Source organism: Taudactylus pleione, unplaced genomic scaffold (genome assembly GCF_031769625.1).
Source record: "Taudactylus pleione unplaced genomic scaffold, aTauple2 ptg000041l, whole genome shotgun sequence".
Classification (NCBI taxonomy): Eukaryota; Metazoa; Chordata; class Amphibia; order Anura; family Myobatrachidae; genus Taudactylus; species Taudactylus pleione.
In genome coordinates, this window is record NW_028284443.1 from 28,391,562 (window position 1) to 28,409,899 (window position 18,338).

General features: G+C 45.4%; 1 protein-coding gene across 3 annotated transcripts in view; it reads left to right on the forward strand.

Annotated features, from left to right (window-relative positions):
- PDZRN4 (PDZ domain containing ring finger 4) overlaps positions 1-18,338 on the forward strand; it is a 191,264-nt gene that overhangs the window by 154,688 nt on the left and 18,238 nt on the right. The window lies entirely within an intron of this gene.

Sequence of the window (18,338 nt, forward strand, 5' to 3'; positions counted from 1 at the left end):
CATTGGCTGGGAACAGAACAGGAATTCTAATGTTCTACAATCTTGTTGCGTTAAACAGATCAATTTGGGACCCCACTAAGGCAGTTTGGATAAGGTGTTGATGAAATATAAACAGAATTGATAGAAATTGGAGAACATGAGTCATTTTGGTCTTAATAAAGGCTTTACAAATGTGTCTTTCATTTTGTAAGGTCTAAAGCAGGCAAAAAGCGTCCCTAAAGCTGCAGGTGAACTACACATTTCAGCATGCTCTGCCACAGTTTTAGCATGGCCAAGTGGCAAACCTGTGGCAGGGCATGCTGGACTGTGTAGTTACCCAGCAGTTAAAGAATTGCTTATTGCCCACCCGTGGTCTGAAGGCAAGTAGCTAAAATTGTATTCATGTTGTTTACAAATTGCATGAAGACACCTGGGATTGCATAACTATCTTTAACGATTTGGCTGATTCTGACACATCGGAACAACAAATCGTTAAAAATGTTTAGTGTGTATGCACTACATTGTGTAGTGCGTGCTTCAATGGGGTCATCAACCCCATCGCTTGATCGTACGTGCAGCATGTAAGATCAGGCGATGCGGCTCACCATCTGGAGCGATATACGAGGGGGCCGGCATATTGGGTGGTCAAGCACTAGATCGCCCAGTGTGTACGGACCACCCAATATGTACGGACCGCCCATTATGTCAGCGCGTCAGTGCTGAGATTGGCGGCAACATAGCTGGGTACACACATTGTTTAATGTGTACCCTGCTTTAGATAGTGTACCAGCATCATGATGTCAATTATTTCAATTTCATTAAAGACCAGTTGAGCAGTGGGACACTATTAATCTATGAACTATATATATATATATATATATATATATATTTGTACTTCAGGGTCCATAGTCTCCACAGGAAACCTTGGGGTATAGGCGCTGACCACCCGTACTGATCTGGGGAACTCGGCGGGCCCTTGGGGGTTCCAGCTAGCAGGAACCCCTGGGGAGTCATGGACTGTGGGCCTGATTCGCTCGCGAGCGGGTCGATGGTCCCTCACTGCGTACGCCGGAGCCGGCTCCGGCGTGCGCATGCGCGAGACCCAGCCAGCAACGGGCACTCCGTCGCTACGGGTCTCACACCAAAAGGGGGCAGCTGTCGATTTTGATTGACAGCTCACCCCGTTTTGGAGGCGGGCAGGGGGGGTGGCCACACAAACGGAGGCGTTCCCGAAGGAATGCCTGCCGTTTGTGGGAGGCACTACTGACATCACCAGTGATGTCAGTGGAGAGCTTCCTGCTCTGTTAGAGCAGGAAGCTCTCTGGGGCTTGCGACGGACGAGACCCTACCACAAGGGTCTCATCGCAAGCCCCGATGGTCGCGATGGTCACCCACAGCTTAGCGAGTGGCCAACAAAAAAAAAACGCCCTGATTCAGAGCGAGCGCTCTTCAGGAGCGTCCAGCTCTGAATCAGGCCCTATGGCCGGAACGCAGGTAGACAGCTCAGGTAAGCAGCGGACGTCTGCGGTAGGTGCCCGCTGATGCACAGTCCACTGTCCCCAGGGCTGGGGGCTCCCTGGGGACGGCTGCTTGTGGAGCCAGACAATAGCCTGCGCTGACACAGAACTGCCCGGATATGGGGCTGGCACGCTGCAGAGTTGCACGCCAGCATCCAGGGGGTTAAATGCATGCCAGGGGAGCGCGCTTTCCTGTACAGCACAGGCGACGCCTCCGCTACTGCACACAGCGCCATTTTCTCCATTGAGCAAGCGGGCTGTACCAGCGATCCTCCCCCGGGCCCGCCCATTCTGAGCTCTCCGGTGGCCATCTTTTTTGTGCAATCAACGCTGGTCTCAATGCAGTGCGATGCCTGGGTCCCCCCTGCATACCTCTCCTCCAGCAAGGTCAGTGTATGTAGCGCTATTTCCTACTAGACTTTAGGTCTTGTAGTTGATTGTAGTGCCATCGTGCAGGTAATCATTTTTTTCTGCATAGTTGTGACTTTTGCTAGCGCTGTGTGTTTGATTTCATCTGTCATATATCTTTCCTCCCTTCAGCCATCTCGGTACCAGTACTGTCAGGGTGGGAAATTACCTCACAGTCAGAAGTTCTCACTGTATGGTGGGTCACATTGATTGTCATGTCTGGGAGTGACAGTTTACTGCAGACTACTAGTGCTCCTCTCCTGTCTACCTGCTCCAGATGTACGGTAGGTATTGGAGAAGGGGATGTATTTCAGGAGGGATTATGACAGCTTGTTCTGCCTTTCCTATACCCTTACTGTGCCGTCAAGGTCACAAGAGTCTCCATGGGCTCGCCTTACACAGGCTTTATAAGCCCTAGTGGATCGGTTGTCTGCTCCTCCTGCGTTCTCCCCAATGGGGTTCCAGCAGCAGGCAGTAGTATGTCATAGGGGTCCCGAGACTGATGATGGTGACCCATTGTTCCCCTCCGCAGATGATCCCCCTGTGGAACCTGTCTGGGAAACACTTTGTCCACTACAGTGCAGAGCCTTATGGATATGTTACAAGAACTTCTGCTTAGGTCCGCCAAGAGACAGTTGTTGTCACCCCCAATCACTCAGTATAATGATGATGATGACATGATATCTGTTGAGGTGAACTCCTGGATTTATCTGATTTTGTGCCCCCTCCTAGGGAGGTTGAGGTTAAGTCCAAAATGTTTATTCCAGGCCGCATATGGGTCATCTGTATGACAATGCTCATTACAGATGACTGCGTTTCTGCGGTTACTCCTACATATGCTTACTTCAAGGATATTAAAGGTATGGCTGCTGTTTATCCCCTATCTGGCCAATTGGTGGATCATTTAGAGGAGACATGGTAGTTTGCGGGGAAGCGGTTACTACCACAAAAGTGCTTGGCTTATGCATATCATTCTGCAGACAGCTATTTCACTATATAGGAGTCCCCCCTCTTAGGTGGGGGAGAGTCTCGGCAAACATGCTTAGTGAAGAGTGCAACTTTACCTGTGCCGTCCGCGTCATCTCGGACTGATGCTACGGACTGTGAGGTGGAGTTGTGTCTTAAGTAGGGGTGAGCGGGTTCGGATTTCTGAAATCCGAACCCCCCTCTTCACCCCCGATCCGAGGCCGATCCGAGTCAGGCTCGACTTTTCCCGCCTGATTCGGATCTGAAATCGAGGCAAAACGTGATCATCCCACCTTCCGTGTCTCGCGGGTTTTGTATTCTATATAAGGTACCCGCGTCAGCGCCATTTTCTCACTCGGCTGTGGACAGTGAAGAGGGAGGGTGGGAGTTAGGGCTGGCTGGGCTGTGTAGTGTAGTGTAGTGCAGTGTAGTGTTGTGCTGTGCTGTGCTGCGCTGTGCTGCTGTTGTCCATAGGGGCTGTGTCCACTCCTCCAAAGTCCATAGGGGCTGGCTGTGTTGTGCTGTGCTGCTGTTGTCCATAGGGGCTGTGTCCACTCCTCCAAAGTCCATAGGGGCTGGCTGTACTGTGTTGTGCAGTCAGTTGTCCATAGGGGCTGTGTCCACTCCAAAGTCCTGTGCAGTGTCCCAGTCCTAAAGGGGTGCTGTAGTGTTGTCCAGGGGGTGCTCTGTCCATCAGGGGTGCTCCCCCCAAGTGCAAAATAAATAATTTTTTTTTTTGTGTTTGTGAATTGTGTGCGCAGTAGCCGCACGTGCATCAACAAAGTAGCGCCAAGTGTGCGCCTGTGTCATAGGTAAAGGGCCAGCTGGCTTGACCGTTAAAGGGTGCTGTAACCCCCAAAGTGCACTCCAAAAAAAATAAAAATATATATTTTTTTGTGTTTGTGAATTGTGTGCACTGTGGCTGCACATACATCAACAAAGGAGCAGCGCCAAGCGTGCGCCTGTGTCCCATAAGTAAAGGGCCGGCTGGCTTGTCCGTTAAAGGGTGCTGTAACCCCCAAAGTGCACTCCAAAAAAAATATATTTTTTTTTGTGTTTGTGAATTGTGTGCGCAGTAGCCGCACGTGCATCAACAAAGTAGCGCCAAGCGTGCGCCTGTATCATAGGTAAAGGGCCGGCTGGCTTGACCGTTAAAGGGTGCTGTAACCCCCAAAGTGCACTCCAAAAAAAATAAAAATATATATTTTTTTGTGTTTGTGAATTGTGTGCGCAGTAGCCGCATGTGCATCAACAAAGTAGCGCCAAGCGTGCGCCTGTGTCATAGGTAAAGGGCCGGCTGGCGTGACCATTAAAGGGTGCTGTAACCCCCAAAGTGCACTCCAAAAAAAATAAAAATATATATTTTTTTGTGTTTGTGAATTGTGTGCACTGTGGCTGCACATACATCAACAAAGGAGCAGCGCCAAGCGTGCGCCTGTGTCCCATAAGTAAAGGGCCAGCTGGCTTGTCTGTTAAAGGGTGCTGTAACCCCCAAAGGGCACTCCAAACAAAATAAAAAAATATTTTCTGTGTTTGTGAATTGTGTGCACTGTGGCTGCACGTGCATCAACAAAGGAGCAGCGGCAAGCGTGCGCCTGTGTCCCATAAGTAAAGGGTCAGCTGGCTTGTCCTTTAAAGGGTGGTGTAACCCCCAAAGGGCACTCCAAACAAAATAAAAAAATATTTTCTGTTTGTGAATTGTGTGCACTGTGGCTGCACGTGCATCAACAAAGGAGCAGCGGCAAGCGTGCGCCTGTGTCCCATAAGTAAAGGGCCAGCTGGCTTGTCCTTTAAAGGGTGGTGTAACCCCCAAAGGGCACTCCAAACAAAATAAAAAAATATTTTCTGTTTGTGAATTGTGTGCACTGTGGCTGCACGTGCATCAACAAAGGAGCAGCACCAAGCGTGCACCTGTGTCCCATAAGTAAAGGGCCAGCTGGCTTCTCCTTTAAAGGGTGCTGTAACCCCCAAAGGGCACTCCAAACAAAATAAAAAAATATTTTCTGTGTTTGTGAATTGTGTGCACTGTGGCTGCACGTGCATCAACAAAGGAGCAGCACCAAGCGTGCACCTGTGTCCCATAAGTAAAGGGCCGGCTGGCTCATTTCTTAAAGGGTGGTGTAACCCACAAAGTGCACTAGTCTCCAACAAAAATAAAAAATTATTTTCTGTGTTTGTGTGTGCCTTAGCCGCACGTATATATCAATATAACATAAATGGAGGACCAAACTTTCTCCGATAAAAATAAAATAGGGAAAGATCAAGAACCACTTCCTCCTAGTGCTGTTGCTGCTGCTGGGAGCTGTTCATCATCCCAGAGAGGAAGTAGGAACACCACTACTTTTACTAAACAATTGACCCTCCAACAGTCCTTAGCGAGGAGGATGAAGTACGACAGCAGTCATCCTGAAGCAAAACTGAGGCCTTGACTGCTATGTTGGTGTTAGACGTGCGTCCGGTGTCCGCCATTGGTGCAGTGGGATTTAGACAATTGATGGAGGTAGTGTGTCCCCGGTTCCAAATCCCGTCTAGATTCCACCTGCATCCTCAAAGCAGCAGCGACAAGCGTGCGTCTGTCTGTTGAAGGGTGGTGCAACCCCCAAAGTGCGCTCCACAAAAAATAAAATATTATTTTTTTTTCTGTCTTTGTGAAATGTGTGGGCTGTAGCCACACCTGCATCCTCAAAGCAGCAGCGACAAGCATGCGTCTGTCTGTTAAAGGGTGGTGTAACCCCCGAAGTGCGCTCCAACCAAAATAAAATAATCTTCTTTTTTTCTGTGTTTGTGTGTGAAATGTATATGCAGTAGCCGCATCTGCATCCTCAAAGCAGCAGCGACAAGCGTGTGTCTGTCTGTTAAAGGATTACATCGGTGACAGCATGCAAGTAGGCATGTCAGACAGTCCGTACATGTACTGGCAGGAAAAAGAGGCAATTTGGAGGCCCCTGTACAAACTGGCTCTATTTTACCTGAGTTGCCCCCCCCTCCAGTGTGTACTCCGAAAGAGTGTTTAGTGCAGCCGGGAACCTTGTCAGCGAAAGGCGTAGGAGGTTGCTTCCACAAAATGTGGAGAAGATGATGTTCATAAAAATGAATTATCAACTCTTCCAGGGAGACCAGCCTCCAGAACGTACAGAGGGACCTGTGGTGGTAGATTCCAGCGGGGACGAATTAATACTCTGTGAGGATGAGGATGTACACAACACTGAAGAGGGTGAGGAATCGGTGAATGAGGAGGATGAGGACGACATCTTGCCTCTGTAGAGCCAGTTTGTGCAGGGACAGATTAATTGCCAGCTTGTTTTGTGGGGGCCCAAACGAACCAATCATTTCAGCCACAGTCGTGTGGCAGACCCTGGCGCTGAAATGATTGGTTTGTTAAAGTGTGCATGTCCTGTTTATACAACATAAGGGTGGGTGGGAGGGCCCAAGGACAATTCCATCTTGCACCTCTTTTTTTTCTTTGCATTATGTACTGTTTGCGGCCTAGTTTTTCAAATTGCCATCCTGTCTGCCACTGCAGTGTCACTCCTAGATGGGCCACGTGTTTGTGCCGCCCACTCGTGTCGCTTCGCATAGTCATCCAGCTACCTCGGTGCAACCTTTTGGACATAAAAACACTATTGTGAGGTGTGAGGTGTTCAGAATAGACTGGAAATGAGTGAAAATTAAGGTTATTGAGGTTAATAATAGTATAGGAGCAGAAAAACCCACAAATTCTGTGATTTTAGCTGTTTTTATGCTTTTTTTAAAAAAAAATACAGATCCAAAACACAAAACCCAGAACCCAAAACACGGAAGGGTGGTTTTGGCAAAACCAATCCAGATCCAAAACTCGAAGAAAGATCCAGATCCAAAACCAAAACACAAAACATGAAAAGTGGCCGGTGCACACCCCTAGTCTTAAGTCTATTTCACCTCACCGGAGGAGCCTCCAGACTGGCAATGGCAGTCTGTTGGGTGGCTCAGGTCATTGAACGGTGCGCGGATGCTTTGGAGGCATATTTTCTCCCTGATGCTCCCACGGAGCATATGGTGTTAGTAGGCAATCTCTGAGATTTAGCTGCATACACTAATGAAGCAGCTTTGAAGGTGAGCCTACTGACCTCTAGAGTTCCACGGCAGCAGTGTCAGCACGCCACTCCTTGTGGTTGCACTCTTGAAGAGCTGATGCTGAATCCAAGAAGGTCTGCCTTCTAATGATCAGGTTCGCTTTGGCCCTGATTTAGACAAAATAGGGAACACGCTGGCAGTAGCAAAGTCTGAGTGTCTACCTTCAGCTCCGGCTCTATCTGGCCTATCAACGCCAGGGTAAGCCTATGGTACAGTCCTTTCAGAGACCGTCAGGGGCCAGAAATTCTGGTTAGACCAGGAAACAGGCTCAGAGCGCTAGACGTCCAGCCGACTACTTGGATGATAAATCTTCAGCCCGATGGGGCGGGCCTCCCCTTGGGGGACCCCAAGGTGGGAGGCTGACTGCTGCAATTCGCCCAGTGCTGGTGCTAGACTACACAGACACTTGGGTAAGGGAAGTGGTCTATCAGTGGTACACTCTCTCCTTCCGCAGCAGGCCTCCTCATCAGTTCTTCACTGCTGGCCTTCCTTCAGATTGGTGCACTCTATGCTCCATATGGGGGTCATAATGCCAGTTCCGTTACCCCTGCGGGGAATTATTACTCTAATCTCTTTCTGGTTCGAACAAAAACAAAAAAAAATGAACGGTTCCTACTGTGCAATCCTCAACCTCAAGTCCTGGAATAAGTTTCTAAGGGTCCCTCAGTTCTGGGTGGGGACTCTGCATTCCATTATATTGGCTATGGAACCTGGGGATTTAATGGTGTCTCTGGATATTCAGGATGCCTACCTGCATATCCCGATTGCCAGGGCTCATCAACGTTTCCTCAGATTTGCGGTACTAGATCTCCATTACCAGTTCCAGGCTCTGCTGTTTGGCCTATCTACGGCACCCGAGTGTTTACAAAGGTAATGGCGGTCATGGTGGCTCACCTGTGGTTACAGGGGGTTCGCCTGTTACCCTACTTGGATGACCTTCTGTTGTTCGCAACCATCTGCACCTGATGATATCAGTGTTGCAGACTCACGGCTGGCTGGTGAATTGGAAGAAATCCTCCCTAACTGCTTCTCAGAGGATGGTCCATCTGGGGGCATTGCTGGTCTCTCAGCAACAAAGGATCTTTTTGACAGAGGACAAAGGATCTCCTTGTTACAGTCCAAGATATGCAATTGCCTCCAGGGTCACCGTTGTCCCTTCACTCGGAAATTAAGTTACTGGGTTCCATGGTGTCGACGTTCGACATGGTGGAGTATGCCCAGTTTCATTCCAGACCTCTGTGGATGTTGATTCTCTCCAAATAGGACGGGTTACCCTGTCGAATAAAGACACAAATGATTGTGCTGTCTCTGGAGGTGCGCCTATCTCTGACTTGGTGATTAATGAGGACCTCTTTTTTTTATCTCGGACTGGGTCCTCCTAACAACGGATGCCTCACTTCAGGGTTGGGGCACTGTGCCGATCAATGTGTTGGAACTTTGGGCAGTGTTCAGAGCACTGCAACAAACAAGACTCATGCTGCAGGGGAAACCCGTGCAAATTCAGTCAGACAACGCCACCACGGTGGCTTACATAAATCATCAAGGAGAAACGAGAAGTCAGGTGGCCCTAAAAGAGGTATCCTGCTTTCTTAGTGGAAGGCAATCTCACAGCCATATTGGCAGTGTTCATTTCAGGAGTACTCAACTGTCAGCCAGGGGAATGGTCTCAGCACCAGGAAGTATTTCATCTCCTAGTGGACTAGTGGGGCTTTCCCGAAACAGATCTCAGGGCCTCCAGACACAACTGCAAGCTGCTGGTGTATGGGTCCAGTACAAGAGATGCAGAGGCTCTCCTGGTGGACACTCTGTTGGTCCAGTGGACCTTCCAGTTTGCATATCTGTTTCCTACGTTCACCCTTCTCCCTCGAGTACTTCGAATGTTCAAGCTGGAAGGGGGCACGATCCTGCTAGTGGCTCCAGTGTGGCCCAGACGTCACTGGTAGTCAGATCTGCTGAGTCTCTCCATTGACTCTCCGTTGCTGTTGCCTCACTGTCCGGACCTGTTGTCTCAGGGTCCTTGCCTCTACCCGGATCTAGGCCGTCTGTCTTTGACGGCATGGCTCTTGAGACATCCCTCCTCAGGGCTAAGGGGTTCTCCAGTTCTGTGGTGAACACCATGCTTGTAGCTCGGAAACCTGCTTCTGCCAGGATTTACCATAGGGTGTGGCATACATATTTTTAATGGTGTCGGCCCAGGGGGTACGATCTCCAGGTATTTCGGATATCCAGGGCTCTAGCTTTCCTACAGGCGGGCTTGGATAAAGGTCTTCGCCTCGCCTCCTTGAAAGTTCATGTTTCCGCACTATCTGTGTGGTTTCAGCGTAGGATTGTTCCGCTTCCTGATATCCACACTTTTATGCAGGGGGCCATTCGCATTCAACCTCCCTTTGTCCCCCCAGTGGCTCCTTGGGATTTGGCTGTGGTTCTTAGGGCTCTCCAAGGTCCTCCATTAGAACCTCTAGACTCAGTGGACTTCAAATGGCTAACAGCTGAGACTGTATTTTTTCTAGCTATTGCTTCAGCTAGAAGGGTGTCAGATTTGGGGGCTTTCTCCTGTCGCCCTCACTTTTTGATTTTTCATAGGAACAGAGCAGTTCTTAGGACTCGCCCTGGTTTCCTTCCTAAGGTGGTCTCTGGTTTCCACATTCGCAAGGAAATTATAGTGCCGGCCTTTAACTCACCAGACCTTTCAGCAGGTGAGGCCTCATTGGATGTGGTCCGTGCTTTCCGGATTTACGTAGACCGTACAAGTTCCCTTCAGAAGTCGGACTCCTTGTTTGTCCTCTATGGCTTCCATAAGAAGGTTGGCCTGCCAACAAGCAGACATTGGCCAGCTGGATTCGCATGGCGATCTCTGAGGCTTACACTCATGAGGGCATTCCAGTGCCTCCCTCTGTTACTGCTCATTCTACGAGGTCTGTGGGTCATTCGTGGGCAGCTCGCCTTGGTGCCTCAGCTGTTCAGCTTTGCAGGGCAGCCACGTGGTCTTGTGTCCATACCTTTGTACGGTATTATGCTTATGATACCTTTGCCTCTCAGGATGCTTCCTTCGGGCAGCGGATTCTCCTTTCAGCACAGGAGTGTCCCCACCCTTGAAGGGACTGCTTTGGGACATCCCCAAGGTCTCCTGTGGAGACTATGGACCCTGAAGTAGAAAATAAGAGATATGGTAAGAACTTATCTTTGTTATCTCTATTTCTACGAGGTCCATAGGATCCACAGGACTCCCATCCTGTCACACCTGTGCTTCAGATGGGTTTTGTTCTGGTTAATGTTTGTTTCCATCTCCTGCTTTGTGAGAGTGTGACTCTTGTGTGTTCCAGACATTCTTCTCTCTGTTTCTCCTCCTCCGGCCTATGGCTTGCTACTAAAACTGAAGGTGCCTTGGCCTGGGGACGGGGTATAGGAGAGGGGGCCCCGGTGCATCCTGGGAGGAAAACTTTTAACTGTGTGGTGCCCGATGGACGAAGCCATGCCTATACCCCAAGGTCTCCTGTGGATCCTATGAACCTCATAGAAATAGAGATAACAAAGGTAAGTTCTTACCATATCTCTTATTATATACATAATTGGATCATACTTCTTAATAGTTGCAGTATCTAATCTAATTTGTAATGTGATCATTTTCTTAGATCTTTAAAAATGACTTATTTATGATAACATTTCTCGAGGTAAGTGGTGCTAAATAGTTTGAATTACTGAACCTCTCCAATATGTGGCTGGAAAAGTAAATTGCTATTATCATACTTTTTAATCTACAATCCATGGTCATTTGATGTAATTCGAGTCATGTGTCCATGGACAGCTTTATACTGAGAGCTAATGAGAATCTGACGGGTGGAGAAACACAAACAAAGGGGTAGCTTCCAATGCGCAATTATGGCAGCCTGATTTCTCTTTGCACCTCCATAGTGTCCGAGAAGAAATGAGTTATGTTGGGCACACACAGGATGATATGTTGTCCGATCTGGCAGATCAGAGCGACATATCGGGCACATTGTCTAGTGTGTACCCGCTATGTCGCTGGCAAAGCGCGCTCCTGCACGTTGTCAGCAACACTCTGTGTCAGCCCTGCATGCAGGGCTGATGGGGGATATCGTTAGCAAGGGACATGTTGCGGAATGCATCATGGCCCCCGCCGTTGCTACCAGCATCGGCAAGTGTGTATGCATTTGCCAATGCCAGCTCCCCCACCGGGTCCCAACACGGAAGATGTGTATACCCGTTATAGCGGCAGCTCCCTGGAAATTTAATTGGCCCAAAAATGTTAGGATGCAGTTGCTGTATGTTCTCTGTGCTCTCTATCCATCAGCTCAAACGAGCAATGCAATTTATGTATAGGAAAGGGCCAAATTGTTTAATAAAACTCACTAATGGAGGAATTACCAAAGGGGCTTTTTAATCTTCCTTTTATATCTGTTTAAAGTAAATTACAGGGATGAATTGTTGGAGGCAGGGCCAGTCTTCCACTACTATGATGTTGCCTTCTGCTAGCAGCTGCGTCTGCCAGTGTCTCCTCTTGCCAGTGGCTGCTGCAGGCAGCTCCAGCTCCTTTCTCCAGCGGCAGAAGGTGTTTCCATATAGACATACACACCACTGTTCAAATCTTAAAAGCACAGGTATCACGTTGGTGCCCAATTTTAATCCAATCCCTATATATATTCAGCTAGCTCTCTTACCTCCATTCTGATCTGGTCTGTCTGATGATTATCCTCTCCTGCTCCATTGGTACTGCTTCTTATGACTTATTGGTTCCGACTTTGGCTTCTCCTGACCTGATCCTGCCTACCCCCTGGTCCACATTGCCCATCCGGTTCTGACATGTGTCTGGTGACTATGCTCCTGTATACCTCTCAGTAACCAGTCTTAATGTCCGCCTTTAAACTTTCCAGTGTTTATTAGCCCATAAAATAGGAACCCAGTCAGAGGGCTGTGACCTGCTTATTGGGCACAGCGAAGCCCAAATCTAATTGCGGAGATCCCCTGTGAAGGTCTACGCCAATCCTATTAGTACAGTTAGCATCCATACCCAGCGAGAGTTTTGTCAGCATTTTACAAAGCCCACTATTTAGTATGATTCAATTTTTTACTCTCCCTTACCCAGAATAAGCTTACCACCCCAAACTTTGCAATCTTATTGAGGTGTCATAAACCTTTGTTAATACTATAACCATGGCAAAGAGTACATTGCATGCAACATAACTGGGGGTATAACCAGGTCCAAACAAAAGGTCTGGCGATAGCACAAAGGTAGTAAGAAGCCCTCAATGTGCTCTTAGCCTATGTAAAGAGAGAACATTAAACTATGTCTAGCAATATATAACAGTCCCTTTACTAATCGCAATTAAACAAAGAAATTGAGGGTACAGTCCATGAGACTAAAGCATCATGAGACTAGTGCGTACTTCCAAATGGGCTGTAATCAAAAGATTTGTTAATTTTATGACATTAGTTGTCAATTAAATTTGACAGTTACCTTTTCCATTTCCCAAATTTCTAAGTCCTAAAACCCATGAATTAACATGACAATAAGGAAAGTTCCTACAATTGTTCTGTTACATTTAGTTCCCATGACAGCACACAGGGTGGGTTTTAGGATTGTGCAAACTTCTTTTTAAATAGGTGTCTTGTTTTCTTTTGTCAAGATTTATGGGAGCCCTTCTCAGGGTTTACAGCTCATCGTGAAGCTGAAAATCTATTCAATCTTCATACTCTTAGTTGACACAGATGAAGGATGATGGATGAAGTTGACTATGCATAGAGAAGCAGTGAGGCACCACCTTACAGATCATAGGCACCACCTTACAGATCACAGGCACCACCTTACAGATCACAGCCAGGGTGGTCCTGCAAGGACACAATGAGAATCACTTTACATTGTAAAGCTGGACCACTTCCAGTGGCAGATCAGAACTTAAAACTAGAATTACAATCTATAGAATCCATTAGGCCTGGTGCTATACTTTTTGCTGGCATGTTCTTTTCTTGCCAATCATATCTCCACCTGCTATGACAAATACTGGTTTAGTTTGTGACATATATAGAACACTGAGCATTATGATTAATGATTATGGGATGAAAATGGTTGTATCTAGTGTTCCATACATAGAACAGCAACAAAACAAGTACCTATCATACCATGTATGAACACACTGCATAGTAGACCCAACAATTCAGCATACTCTGTAACACCTAGCATATTGTGTCTAACATATACAGCCCCATGTACACCATACAGTATAAAAGTAGAGCTCAGTTTGAAAGCATTTCTACAATAAAGAACCCATTCTACACAAAGCTGTCCTTTCTGATGGCAATCATCATACTGTAACGCCTTCTCATTGTTGCCAGCCTAATGCTGAACTCAATATCTCCCATTTCAGACAAAAACTCCCAACAGCTGAAACTGCAACTGACAGCATTCAGTTGCTGTACTGTAGGTCACTGCTGGGGAACAACCTGAATGCTATCATATCACCATTGGTAGATGCTGTTAGTAGATGTTCCTACAACCAGCTTAAGCAGAGTACAGTAAGAGCAAGGTATAGGTGGGCAGGGGCTGGCTGGCAACTTTTAGTCTGGGGGGCACATGCAATCAAGTGGCCCGGGTGGGGGGCGCAGACTGAGGCCTGGCACTGTAGATGCAGATGGACGGCTGCGCCTCGGGTCGGTCCGCCACCATAGCATCCGGGTCGGTCCGGGCCCCATAGCATTCGCAGTTACTGCACCTACAGTAGTTATGCCACTGCACACATATACAGTAACACACGTACATAGTCACATACATACAGTTACACACATACATAGTCACATACATACAGTTACACACATACATACAGACACACTTATACACAGTCACACACTAATACACATATTCATACAGTCACACACTAATACACACCTAGTCACAAATTAATACACACACATAGTCACATACACACATACATACATACTTACAGTTATACACATTTATTCACTGTCACACACTAATACACACATAATACAGTAACACACTAATACACACCTACAGTCATAAATTTATACATACACACAGTCCACATATAATCACATACTCACACATATATACAGTCACACACACATTCATAAATATAGTCAGACACACATACACACAGTCACAGACATACATACACATACTTATACAGACATACACACAGTCACACACAAACATGCATAAACATACTTAATATAAACACATACACAGTCAAACACACATATGTACAGTTACAGAGACACATATACACACAGATACCTGCATACAGTTACAGAGACACATATATACACACGGATACATACATGCATACAGTTACAGGGACACATATATACACACAGATACCTGCATACAGTTACAGAGACACATATATACGCACAGATATCTACATACATGCATACAGTTACAGAGACACATATATACACACAGATACCTACATACATGCATACAGTTACAGAGACACATATATACACATAGATAGATAGATACATACATACAGTTATAGAGACACATACTTACACACTTATACACACAGATACATACACAGTCACAGAACCCCTCCCCCCCTCTCAATCACCTTACAGCCAGGCAGGGTACAGTATGCTCACTGTTTATAAACTCTGTCTCCTCCATCCCCTCTCTCCCATGCTGCTACTGCTGGCCTGGCACTGACTGCCGTGTAGCCCCTCCTCCTGTCCCGACTCCGCCTCCCTGTCAGCCTCCTTTGAACTGCACTGCACTGTGACACTGTCACCGACTGCAGCTGCAATTAATGGCCTGGGGACCGCTGCGAGAGGACGGAGAACAGGAGGCGGGGCAAGCGGTAGGACGTCCAATGGAGCAGAGAGGACCAGCCCCAGCCGACGGCCTTCCACAGCCTGCGCTGCTATGTATATGCAGAGCACGGCTGTGGGCGGCCCTGGGTCACTAAAATTTTACCGGCCCGGGGGGCACATGGCACCCTGCCCACCGCTCCAGCCCGCCCCTGTAGGTGGGATATAAAGAGAGGTGTACATTGCTGCTGATAGGATTCTGAGGACTCAAGTCTGTTGAAAGTGCTCGCCCACTGGAGCAATGTTCCTTTCTGATGATGATCAATTAAAAGCAATTTATATATTTATTTACTGATGTATAGTGCTTAAGTAAATCCAAGTATTGAAATGGTTTGTGTAGCACAGCTAAATGAACCTGCCAGTTCAGGAATCTAAAGCATTACAGTTCCAAATATTTACCTAAACTCCACACACCCATTTCTGAGAGAATGCTCTATCTATCTATCTATCTATCTATCTATCTATCTATCTATCTATCTATCTATCTATCTATCTATCAGCATTATGTTTATGTGGTTACTAGTGATACAACAAGCTTGGTGTCTGCTTAATGGAAACTTAAGCCTGGACTAGTGACAATTTTCCCACACAAGAACAAGTGTAACATCCGCTGTTGCCAGTGATTTTGTTAGAAATCGGTAGTCTTTTGAAAGCAACAAGTATTTTTTTTTTATCTTAAATTAAACACATTACATTTTTGGCTCAGATGTATTTATCTATCTATCTATCTATCTATCTATCTATCTATCTATCTATCTATCTATCTATCTGTGTGGCCTATAAAGAGAAAGTCTGAAGAAGAAAAGCATCTCCTGAAACATGTATGCTTGCTGACAGAGCTGTGATGGGGTGATAGGAGAGGGAGCACTATCATTACTCATTTTGGCATTAGATAAGAGCACAACAATCACATTGATGGACCATTTGGCCTAATATAGAGTTTTTTTTCTTCCTTATTTGTGTATGTCTAAATATCTTATTTACTGCTCCTCCTCAATTTGGGAAATACCTATACTGGTATTCATTTCACTGTAACTTAAAATTTTCATTTTTGAACCTCTAATCTTGATTGTTACTTTTACCTAAATAAAATGTTTCATTAACAAAAATGTCCATGAGATGATCAAGGCTGCACCATTATTTTCAACCATTCAACTCTAAGCAGTTATTGAGATGATAAACCAATAGGATTTTAGTCAGACATCTCAATTCTATGGCCCTTTCTGTTATCCCCTTGTAATGACCATGAAGCAAATTTGAGGCTGAAATTCTGGACACTCATATGTCATCAAGTTTTTTTTAACAGTTCCTTAAAAGCCACTCCAAATAAAATGTTACTTGCCAAATGCTATCTTAGATATTCCAGGTTTATTTCAATTTTAAACATTTCCAGTAGCAAAACAGGATAGTCCAGTGATAATCACAATATACAGAAATGGTAGAGAATACTGGGGAGATGTGCAGTGTGTTACTAAAGTGATGGAAGGACTATCGGGTCAAGGAATGAAAAATAAGACCTCCCTATAATAGATTATTATTATTATTTTTATACATTATTTATATGAGGGGCACCAGGGTTCATCAGCACCTTACAAAGTACATGAACAAATGATGGAACAATAAAAGAGTGACTTACAGTACAATACAATGCAGGACAAGGACATAGTTTATACACATTACTGCATTAGCGATCATAACACTCAACAAGCAGCAGGGCGTCAGCAACCAAGTTTTAGCTGCCCTTGTGGGGAGTTAGGAGTAGATGATAGTATGTGCAAGCGAAGGGCCCTGCTCGTGAGAGCTTACAGTCTAAGGGGCACACAGACAGGGGAGACACAGATGGGGTAAACATTGAGGAAGGAGTATGGAGCATTGGTTGAGGATGAGAGCTGGAAGGCTATGATGAAGTAGTGGGTATTGAGAGATTCTGGATAGCGGAAATCCAAAAATAGCTTATTATTTCTCTACCTCATCTTTCAAGTGAATCATGGGGATCTATAGTCCTGGCTATTGCAGAGTGATCCTTTTACACCCAGAATGTCAGACTCAGATATAACTCAATAGAGTTAATCTGGAACTTTAGGATTTTACTCCATAATGTATTATAAATCCAAGTCAAAATCTACTGTTTTGTAAAAGTATGGAGCCCACTTGTCTCATCTCTGCGTAAACATACTAAGGTGGAGATTTATCAAACCTTCTATAGAGTGTAGAAATAGATAAGTGGAGAAGTTGCCCATAGCAACCAAACAGCTCCTGCCTATCACTTTATAGATTGTACTTGGAAAATGCTAGCTAGAAGTTGATTGGTTGCTACGGGCAATTCTCAACTTTAGAATATTTAATACATTTCTCCCTAAATTCTTTGTGTTTCGGAGGAGTGGTTTTGCCCAGTAGTTTTCTAACTTGTAATAAACAAATAAAATGCATAACTGAAATAAAACAAGTACCCAGAGGCACATTACAATCATACATTTCAATACGTCTAGGGAGGAAATACCTTTAAACAGTGTAGAAACTGATCACAATATCTATATTAACTAGCTTAGTCACATCTAGTGTAAGTACATATGTCTTCTTGCTTCTTCTTTCTATCTCCATCATTTTACCCTCAGGCTTTACAGATCCTCTAAGTATATTTGCTGCTTGCATTTCCAGATGAACACTGCATACACACATTCTGGAACTGTATCATTCTGATTAAAATAATAGTTACATTATTTGCCATAGTTACCTATACCAATAGCATTGTTTGTGATTTGTGAGCATTCACTGTAAATGAAAATCTGTACATAAGCCGAGTACTTAAGTGACAGAAAAGCTTCTGAAATGAAATGCCCTTACAAGAAATTGCCTGTAATTAGGAAAAACCATGCATGTAAAAGATTTTTTTTCACCCAAAGAGAACTTTTTTTTTTTTAACTAATCTCCTGGGACGTTCATTATTATAATTGGGTCTCTATGTTGCACAGACCACTGATATTTCATCATGTACATGTTTGATTCACAGAGCTCCTCAGTCCATGAATCATGATGCTGATGTTCTAGTTACAGAACTGGTGCAAGGAACCATTTAAAAGCTCTAGGAACATACATTTCTTCTATCATCCATTCATAAAATAAAAATATAGCTGTATTAAAAGTCAGTCTCACTAATTAAAGTGTTTCATTACTTTAATGTCAATTATTTGTACTGTTGGCAGCATTAATGTCACCGTCATCTAATTATTTTTGTTTAATTTATGTAGCTGGTTATGTGTTGTAATACAGCCAAAACACATTACAAAATTGAATTTCTTGTTTATATTTTCTATTTTGCTCTGTATTGAAATTGGTACAGGATTTTAGAATGATAAAGCTGAGTTACAATCAACATTGTCTTTTAAGTATTGCCTCATGAGAGATATTAGTGTAGCTCTCTAATTGGCTCTGTGCAAGCCTGCAGTATGACTGATCTTAGCTGTAGCGCTGCTGTTCTTCCTACCACCAGCACTATTATCTCAGAGTGACACT